Source organism: Pteropus alecto, unplaced genomic scaffold (genome assembly GCF_000325575.1).
Source record: "Pteropus alecto unplaced genomic scaffold, ASM32557v1 scaffold146, whole genome shotgun sequence".
NCBI classification, from domain to species: Eukaryota; Metazoa; Chordata; class Mammalia; order Chiroptera; family Pteropodidae; genus Pteropus; species Pteropus alecto.
In genome coordinates, this window is record NW_006442107.1 from 18,457,698 (window position 1) to 18,468,165 (window position 10,468).

Sequence of the window (10,468 nt, forward strand, 5' to 3'; positions counted from 1 at the left end):
CTTTAAGCTCTATGGTCACTATCAACTGCTGTCATCACACTACAAAAAAAAAAAAAAAAAAGAAAGAAAAAGAAAAAAGCCTTAATCTGTAGGAGAATACACAAGAAAATTATAGTCAGGAATACTAAGGGAAACTGACTACATCTGTGGGACAGGAACAAAAAAAATAAAAGCTCTACCATTGGGGGAAGGGCAATGATACATGGCTATATTTGGCAGAGGAGCAGGAGTAATTTTGAAAGCCACATTTCCAAGATATACTTTCAGAGGACCTACCTAAGACTGTGGTTTAATCAGTACATCAGAGAATGTCCTCACTCCTATGCTCTTCCCAGCATGTCAACAAGAGTCAAAGAAAATTAATGATTTAGTATAACTGGAAACACTGGAAGAGACAGATTATCTCTAGTAGAGGGAAAAAAAAAGATTCGAAGTCAAGCAGAAAGACCCAAAACCAAGCAAAGAGTAAATGTTAAATAAGCCCAACTCTTGTATTTATTAACATAAGCCCCCCAAAATGGTCATGCAGAAAAAAAAATAGCATTCAAGTCTAAAATTAATTTTACACTGCTGTCCACTGTTTGATTAAAACATATTTGGCTCCAAAAATATGCAAGGTATATCTAAGGCAAGAAAATACTAAGTCTGAAGAGACAAAGCATTGATTAGAACAAGACTGAGATGTGAAACAAATGTTTGAACTATCAAAGTGAGAATTTAAAATAAACAGGATTAACGTGTTAAAGGCTCTTACTCAAAATGGTAGGTAACATGCAAGATTAGAAAAGTATTTAATCCAAAGAGATAGAATCAATAAAAATGAATCAAATGGGAATGCTAGAAAAAATATATATCCACAAGAATGAAAATAAATAATGTCTTTGACAAGTTCATTAGTGAATTTGACACAACTGAGAAAAAAAATTAATGAGACTAAAGGTAGATCAACAGAAATTATACAACTTGAAATGTTAAAAGTGGAAAAAAGAAAGTGAGCAATACATTCAAAATTGCACAACAATATCAAATAGTCTAACATATGCATACTTGGAACCTCAGAAAGAAAAGAGAGAAAAAGGCAAAAGAAATATTTGAAGAAATAATAAACAAGAATTTTGAAAAACTATTGACATTTTCTGAATTCTATGTCCAAATATGTTAGAGAACATCAAGGAAGAAAAATACTAAAAGAAAAACAAATAAAAATACTTAATCATATCATATTCAATCAACTGAAAAACAAAGTCAGAGAAATGCTGAAAGTAAAGAAAAAAAAGTACACATTATCTACAGAAAAATCAGCATAAGAATTACAGCTGACAACTTGCTCAGGAATCATGCAAGCAAGAAGTTGTTACTTTTAAGTAACAACTTTAAAGGCTTTAAAACTCCCTGCCCACTCAGAATCCTATACTCAATAAAAATTTCCTTCATAAGTTATGGAGAAATAAAGATTTTCTGAGACAGGCAAAAACTGAGGAACTCCATTGGTAGCAGAAAGATTATACTAGAAAAGTAAAAGCAAGTTCTTTTGACCAAAGGAATATAATATAGTCCTAAAAAATTGATTTTATGTGAATAAATGAAGAGTATTAAAAATAGAATAAATTAAAGTAAAATGATCTTTATTCATTTTTGATTTTTCTAAAAGATACTTGAGTGTTTGAAAAATTTTTTAAGTGTGTTGTGTGCTTATAGCATACATAAAAGTGAAAAGGTTGAAAAATAGCCAAAGGATAGATGAGAGAAATTGGGAATATATTGTTCTAAAGGCCTTATACTACAAGTTAAGTGTAGATCTAGATTGTTTAAAGATTTATATTGGAAATCCTGGGAAACCACTAAAAAGTTATAAAAAATATAAAATAATTCAATAGAGAAGATAAAACTGAATAGTAAAAAATGCTCATGTAAATACAGAGGAGACAGAGAAAAGTGGACTAAAGATAGAAGGAATAATTTAAAATAAAGTCTAAAATCTAGAAATATGGTATATTTCAATCTAACTACATTAAAATTATTTTAAATGAGATGTTCTAAATTCATTAGTTAAAAGACAGAAATGTTCATATATAAAAATGTGAGACAGGTCTATACTACTTATAAGAAATATACTTTTAATATAAAGACACAAAACCATTAAATATAAAAAATGGAAAAAAGATATACTAACACTAATCAAAGAAATCTGAGGTAGCTATGTTAATTTCATAGAAAGAAGATTCAGAACAAGTAATATTAGCAGGGATAATAGGTATATTGCATACTGATAAATGGGTCAATCCTCCTAAATGAGCATACACCTAACAAGAGAGCTTCAAAATACATGAGGCAAAAACATAAGTGAAAGAGAAACAGAAAATTATATAATGATAATTTAAAGCATTAACACTCTTATCTGAAAAAATGATAAAATAAGTGGTAAAATATCAATATGTCTAGAGATAAATTATATAAGATTATCAGACAATGACAATGACATAAGAAAAACACTGTACCCAAAAGTAGCTGAGTATACATTATTTTTAAGAGTATATTAATGTTCACCAAGACAAATTCTGGGCAATGAACACTAAACAAATATGAAATAATAGAAATTGTCTGAAATAAGTCATCAGACATAAACAGCTAAACTTAGAAACCAATAGAATACCTGAGAAATCTCCAAATATTTGAATATTAAGCAAAACACTTCTAAATAACCCCTAAGTCAAGCAGTATATCTAATGAAAACTAAAAAATACTTTGAAATAAATAAAAATAAATATACGACATATTAACATATAAAACAGATCATCGCTTAGAGGGTAATTTACAAAATTAAGTGCTTATATTAGAAAGTAAGATTTTCAATTACTAATCCAAACTTCCCATTTAAGAAACTAGAAAAGGAAGAACAAGTTAAATGCAAAGGAAAAAAAGGAAGAAAATAATAATTAAACTAAAAATCAATGAAATTGACAAGAAAATGAAATAGAGAAAATTAATGAAATCAGAAGTGGGTTCTTAGAAAAGATGAATAAAACTAATACCCTTATCTAGGCTGATCAACCATTAGAACACCATCACCATCACCACCAAATATATATTTCACAGTATTAAATATGAAAGAGGGGATAGCTCTGCTGAGCCCAAACATTCAAAAACATAATAAGGAAATACAATGAATAATTTTATGCTCATAAATATGAAAACCTGGATGAAACATGTCAATATTTGAAATAAATATTTTATCAAATAAATATATTACCAAAAGTATATTCAAGAAAGAAAAGATAATCTGAAGAGACCTGTATCAATTAAAGAAATGAACATAGACAAATCTTCAACAACAAAAACTTTTAACAAAATATTAACTAATAAAATATAGCAACATGTGGTTTGAATAATGTATTTGCAACCAAGTGGGTTTCATCCCAGGAATGAAAGGCTGCTTCAACATTTGAAATATCAATCCTATGGCCATACTACCCTGAACAAGCCCAATCCCATCTGATCTCAGAAGTTAAGCAGGGTTGGGCCTGGTTAGTACTTGGATGGGAGATCACCTAGGAAAACCGGGTGCTGTAGGCATAAAAATAGCAAAAAAAAATAAGGAATTGTAAGCTGACAAGGTCCTTGCAATCTGTGAGGTCAACCAAGGGTTGTCTCGCCTAAAAAAAAAAAAAAAGAAAGAAAAAAGAAAAGGAAAAAAAAATCGATCAAAATACCATTTTAAAGACTATATCTACAATCATTTCAATTGATGTAGAAAAAGCACTGTAATATCCATTATTGGTTAAAAAATAAAATTAAAAAAATTAAAAATTTTAGAAAAATAGGAACAAAAGAAAACATCATTAGCTTAACAAAGGGCAAATAGCTCCAAACCCCAAAAACCTCAACATATCTCACATTATGCAAAAGTAAATTCAAAATGTATCGTAGTCATAAATGTAAACATAAAGCTATACAACTTCTAGAAGAAAACATCAGAAAAAAATGAGTTCTAATAACCAAATTTCCAAAGAGAAATGACTGAATCTAGGGCTGGGGTAGAGAAAACACAAAGTAAGCTTGAAACTAACAAAAAAATGTGGAAAAAAATAAGTATATAAATAAATAAATAAATAAATAAATAAATAAATAAATAAATAAAAATAATAAGTAAACAAATAAGGGGCATACCAAAAGAGCACTGGGGTCAACCTGAGCGAGTCCCCAATGACCAAAACTGGAACTATTTGAAAATATTCATGAATTTATATTGATATGGATAAAATATTGAATGAGAAAATGAAGAGAAAACATAGAATTCCAAACAATAAATGCAGAAAGAATAAAAGAAATAGTTGTCTTCAAAAATCCATCGTAATAATTATTGTATTCAAGATACACAGATGAATGCTAAATTAGGAGGTATCTCCTTTAATATATTTATTAATTACTGTGGTTGTTTTAACATATTTACAAATTGTTGATATTCTTCTTCTAGTAGGTGTAATTTCCTTCTCCTTGACTGCCAGTGGAATAATATAAGTGACTCAATTCCTTATTCATCAAAAGAGTATGGAAAGGAAAAAAAAAAAAAAAGGAATTTACAGTGAAGAAATTTAGAAAACAACACCTTACCCAAGTAATCAAAGTTAATATCACCAGAATGTGTTGATATCTTGAGTCCCTGAGATAAAGGCACTTCACTTCTGTGGTATTCTTCTGAAATTCATGACCTCAATCTAATCATGTGAAAACATCAAGCAAACCCAATTGAGGGCCATTCTGCCTAACAACTGACTAGTACTCTTCAAAGTGTCAAGGTCATGAAAACAAGAAAAGACTGAGAAAATGTTAAAAGTTTGAGGAGATTAAAAATTTGTGTCTACTATGTGCAATAGATATATCACAAAGACAAAAAAAGGATATCAGAAGCGGGAGGAAAAAGCTGATGAAACCCACATACAATCTGTAATTGTAATAGTATTGTGTTGTGTTGTATTATGTACCAATATTAATTTCTCAGTTTTGATCAATCTACCAAGATTATACAGATGTTGACATAAGGGGAAGCTGGGTGGATGATATACAGGAACTCTCTATACTGGAACTCTCTGTACTATCATTAATATGTTTGTATAACTAAAATTATTTCAAAATATAATAAAAGAAATGGAGTGTTTTGTTTTCTTGAGTCAGAGCAATCCTATGTACTTGGTAAGAATGATCCCAAGAATCAGACTCTCATAGATGGGATGCTGGGATCGTTTTGACTTATTTCCTAAGTTTTAAGTCTGTGCTAATGTCTTCAAAGATGGAAAATAAAATAATCATCTGTGGTTGGTTTGAATTATCTTACCAACCAAACAAAACCAAAGTCCCTCTTCTGTTTCTTACCTAACACCTCCTGTCTCATTTTTCTTTCCCTTCAGTCTTTGCCAGATTGTCCTTTTAGTGCCCAAACTAGAGAGTGCTGTTTTACAACAGACAATCTGCATGTATAAATGTTTGACTGTTTAATGGAACCAGAAAAATAGACACTAAACAAGATAAAGGTTTGTTCTTTCTTACATATAAGTCCAGGTTTGAGTAGTTAAAAGGCTGGATGTGTAAACCACAATGTCGAGCCAAACACTTTAAGCCTGTTTTCTTCAATATCAAGAGAATTACTCTCATCTGCATGGTACTAGACAGGTCACCCTGCCTCAATTTCATATTAGTCAGATGAATGACAACAAAGGAGGAGAACTGAGGGTATGCCCTCCACCCTTTGCACAAATCATTGAGCCTGAACATGGTATACTGTTTCTCTCGTGACTATGTGTGGTTGAAAAGTATGGATTTCAGGTGGTTCTAGATAAAAATTCTATTAATAAGAAAAGGAGATCATTTTATTCAGTTCTTTACAGAGCATCTATTTACAGATACCATACCTAGATTATTTTATTAAGAATTGTCCATTTGCAGAAATGCAAAAAATATGTGAGATGAAAGCATATAAGATTTTTACTTTTACTTTTACTTTATTATTATTTTGCTTTTTGTATTCCTATCACTCAAATTTCTGGTACATGTTCTGTACCCAATTAATATCTTTAACATACATTTATATCTAATTTGATTAGAAAGAGTTATACCTCATGTCTATTTTATAATCATTAAGCAATTAATTATCATCATTTTCTTGGTTTCCAATTTATCACTAGGACAACAATGCTATAATAAACATCTTTATAGACAAATCTTTGTATACAACTGGAATTATATCTGTATGATTATACCGGAAGAAAAATTTCTGAGTCAAAGATTTACATATTTCGATGTGTTTTGGAGTAAAAATGGAAACTGCTCCTCAGGAATTCTGTACTCATTTATGAATTCCCCAGCAATGTTGTCACACTTTTGACAACACTGAAACATCCAGCCTGATTCAAACCATACCAAGCATTTTTAATTTAAATTCTTGTTCTGTTTATTGATCATTTTATATACTTATTCTACTTTGCTTGTGACATTGGTTGTGTAAAATATGAATTTCTCTATTATTGAGATTGTTATATTGCCAAAAAGCAATTGACTACAGTGATTCAAGCACATCCAAAGAAAGTAAAACTGACAAGTTTATCTCAGAAAAATCAATATTTTAAAAAGATGCAATCAGAGACACAATAGGTAAGAGATAGCATTTTATCCTGTTACTTATTTAAAATGTTCAGGATGAGAATGCTCAGTTCCTAAAAAGAAAAACGTTTCCATTTATTTTCATTCTTTTATGGTATTATTAAGGAAGAATACTTCATTTTCTATATACTTTACATTTGCATGCTTTCAAATGCCACTCAAGTCTTCTAAATTACTATTGCTTTAATAACAACAAAAACAATGGTGTTTGATTTAATAAGTTGACATTTATTTACTATAACAAGTTATATTTTACACATATTTAAAGTATTATGCATATTCAAACAATTGAATTATAATCTTCCTAAGAATTAAAAATATATCTTACAAATTTAATGTTAAGCGGTTAAAGCATTTCAGAAATGAACCCAGAAAAAAAGTGATTTTTTTTGCCCTATTGCCCATGTTTGATTTATGATCACTGTATTTTCAGTGGAAATCACATATTCATTTATGAGATGCTTCTTTAAAGATAGCAGGAAAAGGTAATATTACATCGCTCTCCTCTTTTATAACCCTTTCAAAATATTGAAAATGATTAAAAGAATAAAAATAGAAAAGAAATAGCCATTTTCAATAAAACAAGACAAGACTAAGACACAAATCACCAATGTGAAAATGTAGAAAAATGTGTTCTAAAAATCTAGTAGTAAGCAATGGTAGAAACAAATGAAATTAACATGCTTCCTTAGTTCTGGAACAAGTTAGGTGATTGCCACAATTCTAATTGCTTACATAGTGATAACTTATTTAGAGGAATTAAATCTAGAGGCAAATTCCTGGATTGGATTAACAATAATCACAAAGCGACTAGCATAGCTAGATCCACCCATAAATACTTAAAAAAAAATAAAGAAAAAGGAAAAGAAAAAGAAGAAGAAGAGGAGGAGGAGGAGGTGTAAGAATAAGGAGAAAGAGGAGCAGAAGGGGAAAAAAACAAGAATTAAAAAATATTCAACAGTTATAAAAGAGTAGAAATAAAATCATCATGAAAGAGAAATAGAGACAAAGGCTTCTACTGTTCCTTAGCAAAATTAAGAAATCATTCAACATGACCTGTTTGAAAAGTATTAAGAGAAAGATGCAGCTTTGCATTTGATTTTAAAATTATCAAAAATAGACATGCTACTCTCTAACTCCCTTGACTCAAAATTCATTATTAGTGAAAATAGAAATTACATATTAAATACATAAAACCAAATCCATACTCATTTTGCAAAGGAAGAAAAAATCTTAGAAGACTTGTGAAACTATAAGAAATCACCACTAATAGTAGCAATAGTATGTTCAAGATCGAGATTATAATCCAAGATGTGCAAAGGAACAAATCTAAAATATGGGTGGCAAACTTCGAAGGTAAGCTGTAACCAGCATTGGAAGAATATAAGAACAAAATGTTATAACCTAAAAATAAAAAGCCAAAATGAGAGGCATTAGCATTTATTCAAGATCAAAAAATTGCAGTTTGGGTAGCACAGATTCAGGCAGAAACTCAAATAGTGTCCTGATTACATGGTGAGGTCCAGGGGTTTTGATGAGAAAAGGAAGGGAACACTTAACATGAATAGAAAAAGAGATTCCTATTGGTGCTAACAAGTGGTTACTCTTTAGCTATACATGACTGCTTACTGATTCTATCTTCATAAAGAGAGTCCATTATCTTCCTTCTGGTCAGGATGTCAGCTTTTATGTTAGCCTTACAAACATTTGTTTGGAAGACAGTGTGGATTTGACTCACTCTAAAGGTCTGGCCAAGTTCAAATAGTCCAAAGGTTTGAGGAGCAAGACATGCAAGCCATTCCTTTGAAATGGCTGCTCTGGCTCCATTTTAAATGGGACCACTTATGCCAACTTTTCACACGCCAAGGAGGAAATAATCAGATTCATACGATTATCACAGTATGAGCAATCATGATAGTCAAATCATCTCTCATAGAAGCCAGTGATTATAGCAAAGACATGATACAGTAGAATAGCTCAATGGGACCACATATCACCACTTTACAAGGTATTTTTCTATATGTACAGCTTGAAGCACAACTCTAAAGATTACATTATGTGTAGTGCTTCCAGGAGTTGTGAAATTCAGAGAACTCTAAACTGGGATCATTGGTTAAGCATCTGAGCCAAGATCAGGAGATAAAATTAGAAAAAGAACTTGCGAAATCACATCTCTTTCATTTCCTACATTATTGAAAATTGCTTGAACTAGTGCTTCTCAGTCTTTGATGTGTATATGCATCACCTGGAATTTCTTAAAATGTATATTCTGATTTGGTAGGTCTGGGATAGGGTCTGAGATTCTTCATTTCTATAAAGCTCTTGGATGATGCTGACACTGGTTTATAGACAATGTTTATAATATCAAAGGCTGTACTATAAGTATAACCATTGACTTTTCCTCTCATAGTTTATATGCTCATGCAAACTCTCTTAATTTCAAATGAAATTTATTTAAAAAATCACCAGATATTTAAGGAGTAACATTACATGAAATAGTGGAAAACAAGAAGCAAAATTAGTAAAACAAAATTTTAAACATGTATAAAAAAAAAAGAAAAGGAATGTTATTGCACCTGATTACAAGAAAGAAGGCACACTCTTTGAAATAACAATTTTAAGTAAAATTTTCAACAACAAAGGTGAACAGCAGATTGCACAAAAGGGAAGAACAAATTGATAAGCTCAAAGAACTGACAAAAGAATTCTTTCACTTCTGAAAACGTTGGAAATATTAAGACAAGAAATATGAAGGAGATTCTGATTCTGCCTACGGTACAGAGAGTTGGAAAGAGCGTCATACCCACCCTAAAGTAGAGAAAATGGTAGAAAAACTGCAAAACTGTATCTTTTCTTGAGACCAAAGCTCTAATAGCATATATATATACGTATATATACGTATATATACTATATATATATATATATATATATATATAGTATATATACGTATATATATGCTTTTCTATTAACTTGCCAAGATAATTAAATGAATAAAAGATGTTTGTTGCTCTTTAAATTGCTGCTAGGACAACTGGATATCTATGTATGTGTATAGATAGATGAAAGATAGATAGATAGTACATGAAAGATAGATAGATAGACAGATATAGATAGATGATTATATATATTATATATACACACACACATAAATATACATTATATATAAACAAGAAAAGAACTTTGACTCACAATTAACACAATAAATATTAATTCAAATAAGCTATAAACCTAAATATAAACTTTAACTATAAAACTTCTAGAAGAAAACATAGTCAAAATCTCTGTAACCTTACATTAGATCAACATTTTTATGTCTCAAAAATCATGAACGAAAATGAAAAAAAAAATCAATTGAACATCTTCAAAATTATAACATTCTCTTCTTTAAAAGACACTGAAAAGAACATAAGAACACCAGACATGGATTGGGAGAAATTAAAAACACATATCTAAGCAAGGATTCACACCCAGTATATATAAGAATACTCACAAGTCAATAATAACAAAACCAACTATCTAATTAATAAATGACCAAAAGATTTGAATAGGAATTTCATGACTTAATAGATACTGATGGCAAATGAGCCCATAAAAAGATATACACGACGTTAAATCACTGAAGAAACAGAAATTTTTTTAAAAATGAGATACGACCAATCATTAGAATGGCAAAAACAAAACAAACAATAAAACTTACAATCCCTAGTACTATCAATGCACCACAATTATAACTCTTGTACTTTGCTATTGAAAATGCAAAATGGCACAGCCATTTTGGAAAACAGTTTGGTAGTACTTACCAAGTTAAACATAC

At 30.0% G+C, this 10,468-nt stretch overlaps 1 pseudogene; it reads left to right on the forward strand.

Moving 5' to 3' along the window:
* The first annotated feature begins 3,454 nt into the window (after positions 1-3,454).
* Positions 3,455-3,573, forward strand: LOC112469502 (annotated as a pseudogene).
* The last annotated feature ends 6,895 nt before the right edge of the window (positions 3,574-10,468 follow it).